General features: G+C 36.7%; 1 pseudogene; it reads right to left on the bottom strand.

Moving 5' to 3' along the window:
- Positions 1 to 20,751, bottom strand: part of LOC112183993 — an 89,617-nt pseudogene extending 68,866 nt beyond the window's left edge.
- Between the last annotated feature and the right edge of the window lie 2,065 nt (positions 20,752 to 22,816).

The following is a 22,816-nucleotide window of genomic DNA, read 5'->3' as shown; positions in this document are numbered from 1 at the left end:
CAAAGCAAGTTGTTACAGGTTGGTTGGTTTTCCAGCAGGCTACTTTGATAGGCCCCGACGTCAGGACAACAAACCCAAGGGAAAGGCTGTTGTTCATCTTGTTCAAGACCAAGATTACTCTGCGGTGACAAAACCAGATCACACCAACTTTGCTGGTAAGGATACCGCATCCATAAGTCGTGGTGGTAATGGTAAGGTTGGAGCAGCTTTAAAATTTTCTAGCTTTACTGGTGGCAATACTTGGATAATTGATTCTGGAGCATCTGACCATATGACCTACGATCGTAGTTTCTTTCTTTTTCTCAATCCACCCTCTATTTCCTCTGTTGTCAATGCCAATGGTGATTCTTTTCCTGTTTTAGGAATAGGGTCTATTCGTCTCACCCCTTCTTTGACACTACATGATGTTCTTTATGTCCCTGATCTCTCTCATCATCTTATATCTGTGCCTCAACTTAATACTCAATCTCGGTGTTCTGTAACATTTTTTCCGTTGTATGTGATTTTTCAGGACCTCCTCACCAGGGAAATAATTGGCAGGGGTTATCTGAGGGGTCGACTATTTCATCTGGATTGCATGTTCGCCGGAGTGAAGCCGGAGAAGGCAGTTCAAGCAGCTTTGATTTCGACTGGGGTTACTAATCAAGTTGAAGAATTATGGCTATGGCATCGGAGATTGGGACATCCTTCCTTTAGTGTCATGAAGAAATCTATGCCATCCTTGTTTCTGGGTATTGATGAGTCTAAGTTGCACTGTGAGTCATGTGTCTTAGCTAAAAGTCATCATACTACTTATCCTTTGAGTACTACTAGGAGTTCTTTTCCTTTTGAGCTTATTCATTCTGATATCTGGGGACCTTCCCGTGAGTCAACCTTGTCTGGAAAACATTGGTTTGTTTTGTTTATTGATGATTATACCCGTCTTACTTGGGTCGCTTTATTGAAACACAAATATGACGTCTTCTCTGCTTTCCAAGAATTTTTTGCTCTTGTTCAAAATCAATTTGGAGCCAATATTAAAGTCTTTCGTTCTGATAATGGGGCGGGAGTTTGTCAATTCTCAGTTTCACCAATTCTTTCATTCTCATGGGATCATTCATCAAACTACTTGCCCTCAAACCCCTGAACAAAATGGGGTGTCAGAAAGAAAGAATCGTCATGTTCTTGACATAGCTCGGTCTCTTCTATTTAGTGCTCATATGCCTAAGTATCTTTGGGGAGATGCAATTCTCACTGCTTGTCATCTCATTAATAGGCTACCTTCCTCTGTTCTCAATGGTCAAACCCCCTATGCTGCCCTTTCAAATCATGTGTCTGTCCCTTCGTTTTCTAATCTCCCTGCTCGTGTCTTTGGATGTGTTGTGTTCGTCCATGTTCCTAAGAATCAAAGGTCCAAACTCGATGCCAGGGCATTAAAATGTGTTTTTGTGGGCTATGGTGTTACTCAGAAGGGCTACAAGTGTTTTCATCCCCCTACACAAAAAGTTTTCGTTACCATGGATGTCACCTTTTATGAGGATGCATGTTACTTTTCTCCCATCAATCCTTCACTTCAGGGGGAGAAACACACTTTTTTGGAAGAGAAGTCTTGTGGGATTGAAACTCAGCCCATTGAAGTCAACGTCACTCCTGCCGAAACAGAAAATACTCCTGCCGAAACGGAAAATGCAACTGCCGAACAGAGCATTGCGAGTTCCGAAACAGAAACGGCAATTGCTGAATCGTCTACCCTTCGCCATGCAACTGCCGAACAGAGCATTGCAAGTTCCGAAACAAAAACGGCAATTGCTGAATCGTCTACCCTTGGCCATGCAACTGCCGAACAGAGCATTGCGAGTTCCGAAATAGAAAAGACAATTTCCGAATCATCTACCCTCCGAGAAGGCCGAGCTCCTCCACCCCTCTTAGATACAGATAACCCTTGTCAACCAATCCCTGAGGAGCGTCCCAATCTTGAGGTTAGTGGTGTTTCTTCTAACTCTGATATTGGTGATAGTGTGCATGTTTTGCCTCCTAGGTCCACCCGTGGTAAACCACCTCGTCAATATGAACCAAGTTTAGATGTTAAGTCTAAGTATGCCATAGCTAACTTTGTATCCACCCACCGGTTATCCAAATCCCATGCTTCTTTTGTGAATCAAATATCCTCTGTATGTGTTCCCAGTAAAGTGCAGGATGCTCTCAAGGATCCCAAATGGTCTCAAGCAATGAATGAAGAGATGGAGGCATTGGAGAAGAATAATACTTGGGAGTTGGTGCCACCTCCACAAGGAAAGAGAGTTGTTGGATGTAGATGGGTGTACACTATCAAACACAATGCAGATGGTTCAGTGAACAGGTATAAAGCAAGACTTGTTGCAAAGGGATATACTCAAACATATGGCGTGGATTATGAGGAGACCTTTGCTCCAGTAGCAAAGATTAATACTGTTCGAGTGTTGATGTCTCTAGCAGCTAATCTAGATTGGCCCTTGCAACAGTTTGATGTGAAGAATGCCTTTTTACATGGAGAGCTATCTGAAGAAGTCTATATGGATCTACCACCAAGATATGAGGCAAGCACAGGAGGTAGATTTGTCTGTAAGTTAAATAAGTCCTTGTATGGACTCAAACAATCACCACGAGCTTGGTTTGGAAGATTCTCTCAAGCTATGCGTCGTTTTGGGTACAAGCAGAGCAACTCTGACCATACATTGTTTCTGAAACGCTGTGAAGGTAAATTAACTGCCTTGATTATTTATGTTGATGATATGATAATTACTGGTGATAATTCAGAGGAGGTTGAAAGATTAAAAGATCTGCTTGCATCAGAGTTTGAGATGAAAGATCTTGGTTCGCTTAAATATTTTTTGGGGATTGAGGTCGCCAGGGGGAGTTCAGGAATTTTCTTATGCCAGAGAAAATATGTGCTTGATTTGTTGACAGAGACAGGAATGCTAGGGTGTAGACCTGCTGATACTCCTATTGAGCAAAATCATAAACTGGCTGAGTACCCTAATCAAACTCTTACAGAGAAGGCTCGCTATCAGAGGTTAGTTGGTAGATTAATCTATCTCTCACATACTCGGCCAGACATTGCATATGCAGTTAGTGTTGTGAGTCAATTCATGCATAATCCAAGTGAAACTCATATGGAAGCTGTGATCCGTATTCTGAGGTATTTAAAGTCTGCACCTGGAAAAGGATTGATGTTTTCAAATTAAGCATAGTCATCTGGATATTAGTGGTTATACAGATGCAGACTGGGCAGGTTGTGTTACAGATAGAAAATCCACTTCTGGTTACTTCACTTTTGTAGGTGGTAATCTTGTTACTTGGAGGAGTAAGAAACAAAAGGTTGTGGCCAGGTCAAGTGCTGAAGCAGAGTATAGAGGTATGGCTCATGGAGTTTGTGAATTACTTTGGTTGAGAAATTTACTTCGTGATTTGGGATTTAAACCCAAACGAGCCATGAATTTGTATTGTGACAACAAGGCAGCGGTGGATATTGCTCACAACCCAGTTCAACATGACAGAACTAAGCATGTTGAGGTTGACAGACATTTCATTAAAGAGAAGCTCGATGCTAGGCTTATCTCTTTTCCTTTTGTCCACTCAGAAGAACAATTAGCTGATGTTCTCACAAAAGCAGTATCGAGTAAGGCATTTCATGACTCACTTGACAAGTTGGGCATTCGTGATCTGTATGCGCCAACTTGAGGGGGAATGTTGGCGTGAGTCATACTTACCTTATTTATGTAGATATTCTGTAATATTCTGTGATATGTAATATTATGTAATATCTGTAGTATTATTAGGTTTACTACTTACCTTGGGAGTAGTACTTGTCTTATCAGAATTTGTATATAATTCCTTCTTGTAAGGTGAATGAAATATCTGAGAGTTATTCAGTCAAAATTATCTCTTGTTCTTCGTTATCTTTGACTGTCGAAACCTCCAAACTCGATTTGCATAAGAAAACCAGACTCTGAGATTCAATGTAGCTAACTAATTGTCATACAGTAAACAAGAACACCTGAATTGCAGTAGGCACTGTCGTGCTTCTTCTACAGCCATCATTGCCATGGTAGCCTTTTGCTACAAGTGGAACACTGCGTACGTTTTGGGAGTAAGGAAAGGTGAAAATGAAGTGAAAGCAGTTTGAATGTGGATCCGAAAACGTGTCTATGTATTTATAAAGGGGAAGAGATTTCCTATCATGCCCTGTATTGGATTTCCTACTCTCATAAGGAAAGATATAAGAGTACAAGAGTAAGTTGGATAGTTCCACGTGATTAGGCACAAGATTCATAAGCTGATTAGCGGCCTCCTCGGCATCTAGAGTTGAGAGGACTCCAAGATTGATTGCATGTCGATGTGCCGTCGATTTTTCAGAAAGAAATTCCTGTTTCCCAGAGTCCCTAGGATAAATGAAGAGGATTTCATATTTGGGGTAAGAGACTTCCTTCTTTCTTTTATTTTATTTTATTTATTTTTTTTAAATTTTTTTTTTTTAAGAATAGACCATTTCTGACGCAGTCGGAAGTAACCTGGGTTTACAAGCAATAAATCCTAAAAAGATAAATCTGGAGTCCACCAGAGAATTTGAGAAAAATCTCTCATTTTATTAAAATTGATATGATAAACTGATTCTAGTAAAAGCATAATGGTGCTTATATAGGCATCCAAAACCCTAAATCATATTCTAACAACAAATCCTAAAGAATCTAAATTAAAAAGGAAACTAAAAACCTAAAATAAAAAGAATCTTAAAATGATATAAAACTAGCCTAAAAATATTAAATCCCCAATCGGATAATTAAAACGATATATTTTTGCCTAAATCTGATAGTGCTCACTAAAGTGATTCTTGAAGATCTCATCGTTCCCATTCTGGAAAGGTATCATGCGTCTCAAACGGACATTCTGGCCAAAAGTTGATCAAATCTGATTGTGAATCAAAACCTATCTTTTTGCACGAGTAACCCGAAAAGTCTAAAACCAAATCTTTTTTAATATTCCAGTGGCTAGTAATCTCATTACACGTGAGTTACCTATTTTCCAATCACTCTTCTTGATTTTATGCCGCTTCTTTACTTTTATGGTTTTCTGGTTAAACCGGGTCCATTCTTGTGCTACATCAATTTCATTACTTATCCATGACTAGAAGGCACGTACATCATAAGTTGTCACACTAAAAGTTCTAGATGGCCCAACCCGCCAAGTAAATGACAAGTAACCCTCATTGTAAAACAAATACGTACAATTATTATGCCTAGCCAAATGAACCAAAAACCAAAACTACCTAAATCCATGCCATAGCAACTCTAATCGCCTAGAGACTTCAATTGGTGTACAACTAGAGAAGCCAAACTTCAATAGTACTAGACTCTAAATCAAATGCTAGGCAAAGAAGCATGAAACTTAAAGCTTCCCCTTGCCCTTATCTTTAGGGCCAACATCCTTAGTAGTAGTAGTAGTAGATGAGCGGTGAGATGTAATGGAGTCATTCCCACCTTCTTTTAGGAGCGAGGGTTCTTATTTTTGCTTCCAAGTGGTCTGCCCACTTCCTTCTTCAAAGTCACAAGCACAGCGTCATCATCAGCTTCAACCAAACCAATAGCATCAGCATGAAGAGTAAGAAGCTTACCACCCAGAATAGTTTTGAACTTCTTTGGAAAAGGAATGAATGCTTCCTGCCAGCCTCATTTTTTATAGGTCAGAGTTCTCTTCTGCTTGGTTTGCACAGAGGTTGTAGGAGCAGCAGATTCCTCTTTTTTTCCCAAACCAGATGGCACATCCAAGGCCAGCTCGGAGGACGCGACCTACAGCATGGTCTCTTCTTTTCTCGAACCTGCACCTCAATCTCTGTAGTGTTTTGCACGGTATCCTCAGTTGAGCCAGGCTTAGAAGTCAATCGCTCCAGACGTCGAATGATAGGCCTCTTCTTTTTCAGCAAGGAAGAAGAGGGTTTAGATAGGTCCCTACCAGTCTAAGCGGAGAATGAGAATGCATCACCTAAAGTAGAGGGGCTATCGCCAAACTTCAAAACCTTAGAAGCAGATACAACAGCATTGGGTTCCTCACACTTAGCCCATGAATAAGTAACTAGTCTACATTAAGAACATATGCCCTTAAGGTGTTCAAATTGAAACTGCAGCATAGGCTCAACTCCTGGAGCCAGAAAAATATGACGCTCGAGTAAGACTAGTTCGAGATGTCATTAGAGAAAAGAATGCGAATGATTCCTTTCCGAAATATTTTCTTATCATAGTCCATGTATCAACCGAAAATATTTCTTATCATAGTCCATGTATCAACCGAAAAGATTTCTGTCAGGTTCTTCATGCATAGAGAGAAGGAATATTGCCAGAAACAGTAACCTAGATACTAACATGGTTCATGGGGACCTCGGCAATAAGGAGGAAGCCATCATACTCCTCCAGACAAACCGAAGCCCGATCAAAACACCAAACTCCACCCCTAAGAACCTTATTCCGATCCTAGACCGATTCAAAAGACAACAAGAAGAGGTTATGAGCCCATTCTTGTACCTTGAAATCCTTTCCACCATCCAAGTTGGAAGGAAGTGTGATTTGAAAGCAACAGAATTGACTGACCTACAGGTGAGTGGTTTCTCAAGAAGAAAAGGCTAGGAAGACCTGCATAATGGTCCTTCTCCAATATTGCCTAGATCTGGGGCGTCACCCCTTCAGCAAGTGCCAGAGAGGCAGGAAAGCTAGTAGTGACAGCATCAATGGAAGCAATTGAGGATTGGAGTAGCCGAAAAAGGAGAGGTAGCGGCAAAAGTTGTCGATGATGCTGCTGCTAAGGTTTTGATAGGGTTTGAGAGAATATCTCCTACCAAAATTTGAGTAAACATATTATAAATATTTAGAATTTTGTTTCCCTACATAATTATTCGAGTAAACGAATGAGTGTTTCTATTGGGACCTTCAAATCTGCTCACTTGACCTCACTCCATTATCAATTATTAAATGACATATACAACCTATTATAAAATGACTATTAAGGACAATAATTATACCAAAAAAATATTATATTTATTTTATGTAGACTTTCCAATTCAATAATATTAGATTGTATTCTTTATTATTTTCCTTATTTATTTTCATTTTCCAATTTCACTACATACTCATTAAAGCTTTCATATATATTCAATAAGAATTAAAAATATGAGTAAGATCATGTGACATAAAAATGTATGATATACATGCTAAATGCATATTGGTGAGGAAAAACAAAATAAATCCTATTATGATTTATGACCTAAATCTAAGTCTATACATTATATTGGCAAAAAAAAAAAAAAAAAAAAAGAGCTAGCGAGCAATAAAAAAATTAAATAATTAATCATGAGGTACAAAAAATAGAGAAGAAAAATAAACATTAAAAAATTGACTCTTCATTTTTTTTTTGCACAACTAAAATAGAAAAAAAAAAACACAGAATAGTTCATATTATTTTCTTATTGATTAGAAATTAATTCTTGAAACTCAATACCTTGTGTTTGGTTTTTTTTTATTTATTGGAAAAAGATTTATGCATGTTGTAGATTAAGAAATGTATATGTAATTAAGATTTATAGAGTAATTAAATCATTGTAAGTTTTTTTTATTTCAAAGATAATAATTTGTTTGCAAATTATATGAGTGAGGTTATTTGAGTAACTTTAGTGAGGTTTAGTGAGCAAATTTAGTATATGAAAATTTGATAAGAGGTGTAAAAAGCATAGAGGTTAAGTGAGTAAATTTGGAGCTTCCAATAGCAAAACTCAAGAATTATAAATATCTAAAGTTATGTTGCCTATTCAATTAGTTTCTTGCTCATTTAACTTTCATAAATAATGAATTTACAATAAAATTACTTTATTCATTATTGTTCATCGTTATTAGTATAAGCTAAAAGGAACACACTCTGGTCATACTGAAAAGATTGTTCTTAGATTGTAACTTAACTAAAAAGATTTTTTTTTTAAAAGATAAAAAAAATTATTAAAGAATTTTAAGATATTTTTCCAGTTAACTTCTATTAATTGCTTAAGTTTCTCCTTTTCCATATGAGATTTTCTTTTTTAATAATTTTTTTTTTAATTTTATTTTTATTCTCTTTCATTCGCCACTTAAGGAGCACATGTCAATTAACTTTAATTTTTTAATTTTTTTAATTAAAAAGTTACAACAATTTTTTTCCTGATTTTTGGGAAGCTTCTCCTTGTTTATGGGAGATATTACAATTTTTTCAAATATGATTATATAGTCTATTGACTATCTTATCCTTGTATAGAAATAATTTTTTTTATTAATATCTATATTATGTGAGGGCATATATGGTAGTTTAAAAATTTAACCATTCCCTCATGAATTAGCTTAATTATATACTAGCCTCTTAACACACGCTCACGCGTGTGTCAATTGACTTTTTTTATTTTTTCATACTTTATTTGTGTCTATAATATTTTGTTTGAGTTTTTATTAGTATTTCTAAAAAAAGAGTTTGTTTTAGTAATTTATGTAAAAAATGTTTATTTTTTATGAAATTATAAATACCTTTTTTTTTCTTCAAAAAAAAAAAGAATAACCTTTTGTTTAATAAGTAATATTTTTTATTTAAACTGCCAACTCCCAAAAAAAAAAAAACTGCCATTGCAGTTAACAAAACGTTTAAAATCTTTTTTTTTTTTTTGTAATTTCTTCAATTCAGTTTGCTATTATATTTACTATTTTATCCTTCATTTGTTAAATTATAGATTTTTAGACCATAATCAAAGAAGGGCAATTGCAGGGTTTTTGAAAATTTAACCATAAGCCTTATTGGCTTAATTAATACTGATATACTAGCCCCTTAACATGTGCTCCGCACATGTCAATTGACTTTTATTTTTTTTTTTTTTAAATTTAAAAAGTTCCTGATTTTAGAAAACATTCTCATTTTTTCATGGGAAGTTTTGCATTCTTTTTAAATATGATATAGTCTATTGACTATCTTATCTTTATATAGAAATAATTTATTCACTAATATCTATATTATGTGAGGACATACATGGTACTTCAAAAATTTAACCATTTCCTCAAGAATTGGCATAATTATATAAGACTTGCCCCTTAACATGTGCTTCGCACATGTCAATTGGCTTTTATTTTAATTTTTTTTTAAATTAAAAAAGTTATCTCTCTTGATTTTAGGGAAGTTTCTCGTTTTTTTAGTAGGCGGTATTACAATTTTTTTAAATATGATATAGTCAATTAACTATGCTATTCTCATCTAGAAATAATTTATTTATTAATACCTATATTATGTGAGGGCATATATGGTAGTTCAAAAATTTAACCATTCCCTCAAGAATTGGCTTAATTATATAAATATAATATAATATAATATATAAAAAATAAATAAAATAAAATAAAATAAAATAAAATATAATGTAATATCATATAATAGTTTTTAAATTTAAAAAGTTATTGCAATTTGTCTCCTGATTTTTAGAGAGCTTCTCCTTTTTTATGGGAGATATTGCAATTTTTTCAAATATGATGATATAAGTCTATTGACCATCTTATCCTAGTATAGAAATAATTTGTTTATTAATATCTACATTATGCGTGGGCATATATGGTAGTTCAAAAATTTAACAATTCCCTCAAGAATTGACTTAATTATATATATATATATATATATATATAAACATACGGAGCCAATCGAGAGAGGATGTCTGCACTATCGCTAAAGTGCGGACGTCAACGCAACAGCCCCACTCAGGCTGCGACGGCGCGGCGCAGCTTGCCTGACGGAGGCCAGGGGTCGGACGGACCAGTCTGCAATTGGATGGAGTCGCCGGCAATGATGTTGCAGCGTTGCCCAGAACCTTGCAGTTGCAGGTGAGGTCCCTGCCCAGAAACCTGCAACCTGGATCTCCTCCGACCTCGATCGCTGCCCAGAAGCGGTCTGGGATGCCTCCGACCTCTGTCCGGCCCGATTCGTGCCGCCGTCGCTGCCTAAGCGGGGCTGCTGCGTCGATGTCCGCACTTTAGCGATAGTGCCGACGTCCGTATGTGATCGGATCTGTATAAACATATTATAAATATTTAGAGTTTTGTTTCCCTCCATAATTATTCGAGTAAACGAATTATAAATATCTAAAGTTATGTTGCCTATTCAATTAGTTTCTTGCTCATTTGCTTAACTTTCATTAATAATGAATTTACAATAAATTTACTTGATTCATTATTGTTCACCTTTATTAGTACAAACTAAAACGAACACACTCTGGTCATACCGAAAAAATTGTCCTTAGATTGTAGGTTAACTAAATTTTTTCTTTAAAAAAGATAAGAAAAAATTATTAGAAAAAACTGCAAGATATTTTTCCTGTTAACTTCTATTGAGTTTCTCCTTTCTCCACCTGAGATTACTTATTATTATTTTTTAATAAAATTTTTTTTAACTTTATTTTCATTCTCTTTCATTAGCCCCTTAACAGTTAACACGTGCTCAGCACATGTCAATTGTTTTTTATTTTATTTTTTAAACTAAAAAAAAAGTTACAGCAATTTCTCTCCTGATTTTGGGGAAGCTTCTCCTTTTTATGGGAGATATTAGGGCTGGGCGTTTTCACCTGAGAGACCGAAAAACCAGGTAGATCCGGACCGAAACTGATAATTCGGGTCAGTTTTGAAAGCAGATTTCCTCGGTTCGGGCTAAACTGAACCGATTACAAGGTTCCTCGGGTTGGTCTCGGTTTCCATATTTCTAGGCCCGATCCGGACTGATTATTTGTACATGTCTACTTGTCAAATGTTAATTGGTTCTCATATAAACCTATAGAGCATACCATAAACTCACTTGCAGGCAATCACCCAATAATCCCATTATCCCAATTTCATTTCGAGTCTTCGACAGTTCGACCTAATCACCTAAATACCAGTCCAAGTCGTCCTCTTCATTTTGAGAAAACCTCAAAACCCCAGCCCTTATTTCCTTCTGTTCTTCACTTCTTCACCCATCGATTAGGGCTGGGCTTTATGTCTCGATCAATCACCCATTCACCCATAGATTCCTCCACTGGAAACACAGAACAAACCCAATCCCAATCTCAAAGCCATTCCGAACCCAATTCAAATTCTGATTCGAGTCCAACAAACTCCAATTCCAAGTCCGATCTCGACACCGAAGTTGCCGAGAATGCTGTCGTCCCTGCAACCGCAAGTACTGGTACTCCATCTTCTGCTGGAACTCCATCTACGATGACATCGTCACGACCACCAAAACCCAAAAAGAGAAGGAGAAAGAGTACATCCACAAGGTCGAGGGAGTTGGAAAACCCGAACACTATTGCTTCAATTTGTAGTTTGCAGTCTGTGAATCAATGGATCTGCAAAAACAGGTTTCTTGGTCCGGAAAACTGATAGACCAAACCGATAGAGTTCGGGTTGGTTTCTAATCGGTTCTGACATGCAAAAAAAACCGATCCGGACCGAACCGATAGTATCGGTTTCAGACTCGGTTTCCATATTTTTCGGACCGAACCGATCCGAACCCAGCCCTAGGAGATATTGTAATTTTTTCAAATATGATGATATAGTCTATTGAATATCTTGTCTTCGTATAGAAATAATTTGTTTATTAATATCTATATTATGTGAGGGCATATATGGTAATTTAAAATTTTAACCATTCCCTCAAGAATTGTTAAGCTACGTTAACTAAAAAGATTTTTTTTTTTTTAAAGATTAAAAAATTATTTGAAAAGCTGCAAGATATTTTTCTAGTTAACTTCTATTTCCTAAGTTTCTCCTTTTTCCACCTGAGTTTCCTTTTTATTTTTTAACAAAATTTTGTTTAATTTTATTTTTCATTCTCTTTCATTAGTCCTTTAACATGTGGGGAGCACATATCAATTGATTTTTATTTTTTAGCTTTTTAAATTAAAAAGTTACAGCAATTTCTCTCCTAATTTGGGGAAAACTTCTCATTTTTTATAGATATTGCAATTTTTATCAAATATGATGATATAGTCTATTGACTATCTTATCCTCGTATAGAAATAATTTGTTTATTAATATCTATATTATGTGAGGGCATATATAGTACTTCAAAAATTTAACCATTCCCTCAAGAATTGACTTAATTATATACTAACCTCTTGGCACGGGCTCCACGCTTGCTAATTTGCTTTCATAAAAAAATAATTGGAAAAATGAAAAGTTTTGTGTGGTAGAATAGTGAAATTTTAAGACAGCATTAATTAGCATTAATTGTTACAAACATTGGATTTGATAGTTCTTATTTTATTATTATTTTTTTTAAAAAAGGGAAATAACTGTTTTGCTTTATTTAACACCATATGGTTCATAACTTCATACCATCCAGAACACAAGTCATCATCTGGAATTTAAGCAAGAAAATCCTTCTAAATCCTTAACTTTTGACCTAGCGCTCTGCTAGGGTGAGAGCGGCCGCCTCCTTGGATGGCCGTCTCTAGCACCTTCCTCCATGCTAGCGGAGGAGTACGGCGACCCGTTCCTGGTGTCGTGAATACTGTGCAAGGTTGGTGGCCTTGTTTCTCAATCTCAGATAGCCTAAAGCGTTCAATATTTTTCTGTGATTCAATCCTGTAGCCATGACAAGCACATCTCACCGGTGGCTGTGCACATTCCGTTCTTCAACCTGGTTTGTCTAGGCTAAAGAACCAGTGGGTAGCGACAAGGAGCGAGGTGGTGAGTGGCAAGAGGCTGCGATTGGGTGTATGGAGGGCTGCAGGAGATCGAGTCTGGCTCTGAGGCCGAATCTGGGATCCAAGTCGGCATGGGCTATTATGGAGTCAAGATGCGGCGGCGTTGCTGAGTAACCCTGGTGGTGGAGATCTTTGGTTCCCATTCCTTGATCGGGGTCGTGTTGTCTCTGTTCAATGGGGAGAAGCAATGGCTACGTTGCCTTCTCGGATCAAGACGACCCAGAGAGTCGGCCTTCCTTGGCCATCTCGGGTAAGTGGTGGGACCGGGTGGTGCCTTCTCCGACAATGGGCGGTGGAGTAGCTGTCAGAGCTGCGATCAAGGTTGGTGCCCAGAGAGGCTTTGGGTGCCCAAAGTACCCTGGTGGGCCTGGGCCTCTATTCTGTTGGGTTGCTCAAGTGGAATTTGGGCTTGGCCTTCCTTCTTGGGGCCGGGCAGCTAATGAATGAGCTGGAAGTTGTTAGGGTTCGTATTTGGGATCCGGGAGACTGTTTTTGGGCCCTAAACTTATCTGCTTGTTGGAATTGCTTCTTTGGTTACTTAGGTAGAAGATTGCTCTCTATTCAGCGTTTTATTTTGCGTGGAGTAGGCAAGGTCGGTCACACTACTGGCGGCTATCTTGATAGAAGGTTACCCTCTATTTGACGTATATCTTTGCGTGGAAGTATGGTCGACCATACTATTGGTACTGTTTTACATAGCCCGGACTCTGTCTGGTGCCTCATCAAATGCTTAATTGCATCCCTTCGTATCCTTGCTAGGTTTTATTTCCGATGCTTTGTTGCATCTAGTACTTCTCTTGTTATTTTATATTTTGATGTAGCTTCTACATCTATAAGTTGTCATTTTTCTTATGTTTATTATTAATAAAAGGGAGAATTTCACAAATGGTCACTGAAGTTTCAAATATATCACTCTGGTCACTCAACTATTATATTGTCAATCACTTAAGTGACTCAAAAAGTATTTTTTTATATTTTTTTTAATGAAAAAAAATTAACAAAGTGACTTAAGTGATTGACAATGCAATAGTTGAGTGACCAAAGTGATATATTTGAAACTTTAGTGACCAATGTGTCGAATGATTCATAGTTGAGTGACCATTTGTGAAATTTTCCCTTAATAAAATGGTTGACTATTACTCTAAAAAAAACTGTTTTGCTTTATTTACTATTTTAGCCTTCTAATATAGTTTTTGTTTTCTAAACAATTCAATCAAAAAAGGGCATAATAGGAGTTTCAAAAATTTAACCATCAGAAGTTAAAATTTTCTTAATTATATACATATATATATATACACACACACACATATACACACACACACACTAGCTTCTACAACATATTCTACACATAAATGGAGACACCGAGAATCAAAACTACAAAACAGTTTTTGCTTTTAGTGAGAGAACTTTAATGGTTTGTGTAATTCTCACCGTCCGTATAATCCTCACAGCTGCTTGTACCATTACCCTTTTACCCTTCTTTTGTTTAATTGATTTGCTGTGGACTTATATAAAGAGGGGCATTTGCAAGGTTTTTGAAAATTTAACCATAAGCCTTATTGGCTTAACTAATACTTATTTATGTATGTATGTATGTGTGTGTATGTATGTATGTATGTATGTATAGATACATGCCTTTTATGCTAAGGAGGTCTTTAACTTAGCTTAAGGAACAGATTTTCATATTTTGACCACTTTTCGATCGCATATTCACATCTTAATCATTCAGTTTTTAGGTGTATATATATAAGTAGATCACTTCTACAAATTTTCAACCAAATTGATAATCGTTAAGGCATCCAAAACTGCAATTTACACGAACGGTTCAGGCAGATTAGGTTCGTTCGTGTAAATTGCAATTTTTGATGCTTTAACGATCATCAATTTGACTGAAAATTTGCAGAGTTGATCTACTCATATATACCTAAAAATTGAACGGTTAAGATGTGAATATGTGATTGAAAAGTGGTCAAAATATGGAATTCTGTTCCTGAAGCTAAGTTAAAGACCCCCTTAGCAGAGCAAGATTATATATATATATATAAGATTAGCCCCTTAACATGTGCTCCGCACATGTCAATTGACTTTTATATTTTATTTTTTAAATTAAAAAAATTACAGCAATTTCTCTTCTAATTTTGGATAAGCTTCTCCATTTTTATGGGGTCAAATAGTCAATTAATTAAAAACATGAAAATAAAAATAAAAGAAGGTTAAGGAACCCGATCGAGTCGGCAAATCTTTAAACCAAAAGGATGGGGAAATCCAAAAATCCTTTACCCACCAGGATTAGGAAACCCTAAGGCTGTGTTTGTTTCACAGATTTTGGCCATTGGGAAAGGAATGTCATTCCTTTCCTGTGTTTGGGATGACAATGGAAGGGAAAATGCTTCCCAAAAGAAAGGAAAAAGAGGAGGAAAATGATTCCCCCCCACCCACCCCAGGATCCACTTTCCGACCGGATTTCCTGCATTATTTTAAAACATTATATGACTAAATTGCCCTTCTCAAAATCATTATTTGCTAGTTTTATCCCCATTATCATTTAGATTCTTATTTGCTAGTTTTATCCCCATTTTCTTTTGTTCATTTTTCTTTAATGATATTTAGTAGATGATGGGTTAAAGATTTTAATCTCTAATGTCTGTATTCGAGCATATGTTTATCGTCGCATATCACAGTTCTCATTTTTGAAAAATTGGTCCTTTTCAAAAAAAAAAAAAAAAATACTGGATTTCTGCACCTTCAACTCTTGCATATGTAACTACAACACATGCATCAGCAATATTACAAAAGACCAATTGAAAGCTCCAGTGTGAAATAAAACTTAGAAAAGAAAAAAAAGAAAAAGGTAAATTTATGAATGCAATGGAAAATTCATTACTGATGTCATCAAAGAAGAAGATGCGTTTCCTAATCAGGTTGATGATCGGAAAGTTTGAAATTCCTACTTGCTGTAGCATTCTTCAAATCAGTGATAATTTCCTTGGAATCTGATTCAACAATGACCCTTTTCAGATTCATGGAGATAGCTAGCTCAACTCCAGACAAAATTGCTTCTGCATATAAGCTTTGAGAACAGGAAACTAGATGAGGCGGTTGGGTTTCCGATTTCTCAAAAAAAAAAAAAAAAAAAGGATTTGGGCCGCGTTTGGTTTGCGGAAAGGAAAAGAAAGAAAAGCATTTCGGTGCTCTTTCCATGGGCATGGGAAATTGTAATTCCCATCAATTTTTCTTTCCAATGTTTGGAAAGACTAGGAATGTAGAATACATCTCTTAATTTCCATTGCAGTGTTTGGTTCTTATAAGGAAAGGAAACAAAATTCTATGAATTTTCCAATAATGAATTGATTCCGGCAGTGGTAGACTACTGTGTATTTTTGTGTTTCCTTTCTGGGTTTGCTTTCTGTCACTATTTCCGCATAGTGGATTTAGTTGGAAGTTAACTTTATTTCCTTGTTGTAATTTGGGGCTTGTGTACTAGCTTGTTACTGGGTCTTTGTTCGGGCTATGCCCTTAATGAAATCTTTCTTCCAAAAATATAAATAGACACCCCCTCGTCTAAGTTTCCATATCTCAATCCTCTTTCCTGTTTCTTGAGAATTCTGGTGCCAAAACAATTTCTCAAGATGATGCAAGTCTACGGAGACTAGAGAGGTCCTTATGGTCCAATGAAGAATTCTATGGGTCCTGTCAAGAATCAAGATCCATGTAAGCCACGCTATATGCCTTTTCCGGCTAATCACCGGAACTAGGTGCCGCCGGTCGGTCATTTTCAGCCCCAATTTCTTCCACCTCAACCAAACTTCTACCCATCTCCACAAACCCGAGTGCCACCTTATTATCTGGTGGGTACAATTTTGAGGGGCAGGGTGGTTCTACTTCAGTAAGTTCTGTCCCTCATCGTCTACCGCCACAATGCATAACTCCGGTTAACAGTGTTGGTCCAGTAGTCTCCGGATTGCTTGGGTCTCTAATGGCACAAGGTGTGGTCTCATTGAAAAATCAAAGCAGAGGAGGACTGGAGGGTACTAGTTCACTAAATTATGTACCTCCTGTACCACAGCGAGGCGCATTTCCTGTTCAAAATGATGCTGTTGATGTTCCAGTAGTAGTTCCTGGTTTGATTGATGCTCTCCTGGCACAAGGTGTGATTTCGTTGAAGAAACAAAGCCCGAAACTGAAAGAGGAGAAGGATGTTGTGGTAGGATGTGAGTTTTCCGGCGTTGATCTAAATTTACGTTGCGAATCTGTGGTAATCGGCTTGTATGAGGGTATTGTAAAAGCTGTGGTCTCCGGTTCAAGTGTAAAAAACAGCACAGCAGCCATATGGATTGGCATGTCAAGAAGAACCGGATGTCCAAAACCAGCAAGCAGAAGCCTTCTCGTAACTTTAGGTGTTGTTTACTTGAATGCGCCTCAGGGGCCAGTGCCAGAGATGGATCGATCACAGTTGGGTCCTATAGTCTATGCCAAATGCTGGTCGGAGGGTAGTAGGAAACGTCTGCGGAGGAGTTGACTTAGAATTTCAAGGCTCAAGTGCAATGGGAACAAAGCTGCTCATGTCCTCTACCAAATATTTTGTTTTGTTTTTGAATTCAGTTGTGTAAAATTTATTTGAAAGGGAAAATTCCACAAATGGTCACTGAAGTTTCAAATATATCACTTTGGTCACTCAACTATTACACTGTCAATCACGTTGTTAATTTTTTTCATTAAAAAAAATTTATTTGCCACAATATTAATGATATTTTCATCCAACCAATTGTGAAAAATTGAGAAATATGTATTAGAATGATTGGGAGAAGTGCTTGAAGTCAGAAAAAAAATACTCTTTGGGAGAAGTCATTCAACCATTTGTGGAATTCTCCCTATTTGAAATAGCAAATGTAATTAAGTTCCTGGAGTTTCCAAAAGATTCTCTTCCAATTTGTACACCTTTTGCTTCTGTTTCTCATTGTAATTGATATTCTGAATAAAATTGACGTCCATTTCCCAAAAAACTTTGTACTCTTCTTTTAGTCTCGGTCTCCATAATAATATGTACTCCGGTTCAGACAACAAAAAACTGAATCTGGATTCTGCTCAAGTTTTACTATGGAATTTTTATTATCACATAGGAAGAACGATAATAAAAAAAAAAAAAATCAAAAAAACAAAAATAATGGAAAATCGAGACTGCATTCTATAGATGAAGGATTGAAGAAACAACATAAAAGTAGAAACCTATCTAAATTGCATGCACGTTGAACCGATAGCATAATCCTGTGATTCCTGTCATGGTCAAAGAAAATTACAGATTGAAAATATAAGCATCGACTAGTCTGGTCTCACCTAAGAGACAATAGCAAGGCCTTCCTAGTTATATAAACTACTAATAGTAGTGACGGATTCCCTATGGGGCCTTCTGGTCTCATCTGCTATAGAATCAGAATAATTATCAATCTAGAGTATATCTCATCTGACATTGTTTCATTGATCCAAAAGAACATGGTCAACATAATTTCGACAGAAGAAAAGCATTTATAACATTCACAACCTTTTTCATCCCACTCAAACTACAAGTTTCTGTGGAGAGTCACCCACAAGACTTTCATTCTTTACATCCTTGGATTCGTCATACGCAGCTGCATGTATACCAAGTGCAGCACGACCAGATGAATCGGGTCTTGGACCATTCTGCATCCCACTCCACAGCTTTTGCTGTGCTGCATGCCACACTTGGACTACCAGGAACTATCGATCTCGCAGCATTCTGTCCATAAATAGCAAATTGAACATACTCAGGTAAACAAACAATGATGCAATTCAGACAACTGACATTGTAAGAGATGGGAGGAAAGATGGTGGCTCACCTTTGGAAAATATTTCTCATAGTCCTATAGTAGTATCCTTCTTTTGTAGTCGGAGTGTTTTCAGGGTAGACAAAGCTTGCGTTCATCAGCATTGAATCTGTTACCTGTCCAGTTAGAGAAAAAAAATGAAGAATTATTATTCTATGCAGCTAAGGAAGAAGCAAGCATCTATAGTGTCTGCTTTTTGAGTTTTTTCAAAAGTGCACCTCTAACTTGAAATAGCGAACATGAAATATTTTCATAAAATGGTTAATTTTATCATGCTAACTTTGAGATGTTATGTTGCAAAACTCTTAATCTGGACCACACAGTTCAACTAAAATCGCGGTTGGTTGGGGCATGGCAACATTATATAAGACCTAGTTGGAAAGAGAAAATTTCTGTCCAAAATGAAAATGCAAGCCAAAAATGCAGCATAATTGTTTGTTTGCATGATTGAAGGTATAATCTAATAAGACTAAGCATACCATAGACCATCGTTTAGATTAGGCATATCAGGATATGTCTGACACCTACAACTCAGCATAAAATGGATTCATAAATGGCAGAATTCGTAACACACATGAACATGTGGACAAGAAAAATAACTTCCGTGAGGGAACGGGGAGAAAATAGTTGTATATCTATATCCTTTGATAATAGGAAAAATGTCCACATGTGCTAGATCATTTCATAGAATTGTAACAAGATATTCCTATCCCAACAGTTTATAATGAGCAACCACTATGACAAATGTCAGTAGGCTTCAAATCACTACAATACATGAACTGTATGTGTATAAAATTGGAGGAAAAAAACAAAGTTTAATGATTGCTATACCATTTTTCCATTCTGGATCAATGTCCATAGCAGTCTTGATAAATTCTTCGTCAAGAAACGGTACACGAGCCTCAACACCCCAAGCTGATGTTGATTTGTGGGCCCTCAGACAGTCATACAGATGAAGACCTTTAATCTGTTGAATAACCACAAAATTTCAGTCAGAAAAAGAAGCCATAATAGCTCTCAATGGTACTAAAATAAAATCCAGTAATACTGCGAGTACGTAAACATATGGCAAAAAAACAAGTGAAGAGAACAATCCAGAGATAGTTTATAGGGAATACCTTCTGGCATGTTTCTTGGAGAAACTCCTCCTTGTTTGGTGCCTTGTGGAAATACATGTAGCCACCAAAGATTTCATCCGAACCTTCACCAGAAAGGACCATTTTCACTCCCAGAGATTTATTTTTACGAGACATAAGAAACATTGGAGTGCTGGCTCCGACAGTGGTCATATCATATGTCTCAATATGGTAGATAACTTCTTCAAGTGCATTTATGCCTTCCTGAAATATGAAGCAAAGAAACAAATTATTTCTTGGGATTAATATATATCCAGGCCTTTGTCTGGGATTACTGATGTAGAAAAATTTTGATGAAAAGCGAGAGAATGAGATAGATTGGAGGAGAGAGAGAGGGGAGAGAGAGAGAGAGAGAGAGAGAGAGATAGAGGACTTCAGGGAAGAAGTAGAATGAGTAGGGCGAGAAAATCAGGATGAACGCAATTTGTATTTCCAATCACCAATTAGTATGAATATTCTGAATCCTATTTCAAGCAAACCTTAAATATTCAATAAGGTAAAATTAAAACTGCAAAAGGATTTCTTAAATTTAAGAAAATCTAATTTCCACCTTGAGCCGTAGTAAAAGTATTCTTCTTACATCCCTTATAAATTACCTGAACAGTAAAGTGAAACTCGTGATGATGAGTTCCAAGAAAATCTGCAACTTCTCTTGCTGTTTTCAAATCTGGAGAACCCTGAACATTGAAAATCTAAAGCATTTAAACAAAAAAAAAAATATCAGAAAGACAATATCGTAGTTAAAAATTGACTACGAGAAAGTACATCTAAACCTCCCTAACACCTAGAACCTTTCCCTTAACTATTAAACATACCAAGTTAATAACTTATTATTGCACTTTGATGCAATCTAAACAACAAGAAACCCAGCCATGGTTGAATTTTTATGCTCATTTAAAGAGGATTTAGGTTGTCTACCAAGTTTATAAACAGACGGCGGGAAGACACCGTTCTGGTTATATAAAAAGAAACTGCATTTGATCAAGCGTCAGATTTGGTCATCGAAAATCAGAAGTATAATTACCTCCAAGCCAACACAAAAGGTATGTAATTATGATGTACAATCCTCCAGACAAAAGAACACCGAATGGTACATCTGTCATAAGTCTCTTTAACACAGCCTGCAGTATTAGGAAGACGAAAAAAATGTAAGAATATTATGAAGCTAAATAGTCAAAGCAGAATGAGGCATGGAGGCCATTTAAATCTCTCTTAACAAACCACATATCTGATGATCATTCATAGTTTTGATCCAAAAAGCTAAATTGATATCTATATCTTTTGCATTAGACACCATTACTTAAAGCACTAGTTAAACTGTTACGCTAATATTATGATATAAGGCAGGTAGAAAGAAATGATGTACATTATGCAAATTTTCAATAATTATACCAGACATAAAATATGAAGAGGGAAACGATAAAAGTAGGATATATCTTCCAATATAACCAATATAAGTACTAATATATATCAGAAGCAGTTTCTCAAGAGAAGTCAAAGTGACCTTTCTTTAATATAGCACATTCATTTCAATTTCAAGCCAACTTACCAACAACCTAGTTACTCTATGCATATTTAACAAATTGGGTTTAGTGAGACAATTAGCCTCCAAATGCAGATATAATAATACCCGTTCCATCACACTACGAACTGAGCATAAACACATGTTTTAAGTCTCAAAGATATATATGTATGGCTAACCATAAAGTGAGGCAATAAAGTATATCAAACCCCAATCTCACCCGAATAAAAAAAATAAAAAATAAAAATAAAAAAAGAACAATCAATCTCAAGTCCTCCTCATCAAAGTTCCAATCAAGCAAGTTCGTCAAGTCACACCCAACTAGCATAGCTGCACAGCAAGTAAATTACTCCCAACACTAATATTACCAGTGAAAAAAACTGGCATCAACCAACCTCTCCTTTTTAAGATTTCATTTCAATGCCAGGATCCACACAAAGAACCAAATATAACAAGTTTTTGGTAAACAAAAGGATGATCTATATAGTAATCTCAGTAAGTTCCTCAAGTCTCCTGTAACCAGCAGAGTTGCATACCAACTAAATAACTCCCAACACTAAAATTAGCACAGAGAAAACTGGCACCAACCAACCACTACAAGAAAATGACTCTTTTACCGCGCACATTTTACGGCGTGCATCAATGCGTGCCGTAATAGACATACATTTACCGCGCACTTTTACGGTATGCCATTAATACACTTTTTGATATGGTCTTTTACGGCATGCATCTAATACACGCCGTTAATGTCTGTTTTAGTTTGGTCTTTTACGGCATGCATTAGTACACGCCGTTAATGTCTATTTTAGTTTGGTCTTTTACGGCATGCATTAATGAACGCCGTTAATGTCTATTTTAGTTTGGTCTTTTACGGCATGCATTAATGCACGCCGTTAATGTCTATTTTAGTTTGGTCTTTTACGGCATGCATTAATGCACGCCGTTAATGTCTATATTCGTTTGGTCTTTTACGGCATGCACTAATGCACGCCGTTAATGTGGTTTTTAATATGATTTTTTACAGCATGCATTAATGTGTGCCGTAAAAGTAAAATGCGGGAAATTTTCACCAAAATTTTTATTTCCCTCCATCTTTTTCCTCTACACTTTCTAATTCTATTTTTTTTCATTTCATAAAACAGAACTTTTCTCTCTCCCCGACAGACCTCAGTTTTCCCTATCTCTTCCCTCCACGTCTCTTCCCACCGCCGAGTCGCCATTCAGTGGATTTGCTCCATTGCCGAGTCGCCGGCCACCTCCCACCACCACCACGTTTTCTGCTCCTATCATCGAGATTCCGTGGATCGATTGAGCTCCAAATTAAAGAACATTGAAGTGATCACCGCTCTCAGAGATTCGGGCCACCGGAATCCGGGTCTTGAAGTTTCTGAAACCCATTTGGAGAAAGTTGAGAACCTTGGCCTTGTCTTGCTCATTTGCTATCTTGGGTACCAGAAAAGGCCACCAAGCTTCAGTTACAGAAAGCCACCCATTACTCTTCCAAAGATCTTTGCTTTCAACTCTTTCCTCAATCGGAAGCCAGTTTGCTTGGATCAAGAAGCTTCGACAAGCCAAGAAGGTA

Source organism: Rosa chinensis, chromosome 2, assembly GCF_002994745.2.
Source record: "Rosa chinensis cultivar Old Blush chromosome 2, RchiOBHm-V2, whole genome shotgun sequence".
Taxonomy (NCBI): Eukaryota; Viridiplantae; Streptophyta; class Magnoliopsida; order Rosales; family Rosaceae; genus Rosa; species Rosa chinensis.
This window is presented reverse-complemented; position numbering and strand designations above follow the sequence as displayed.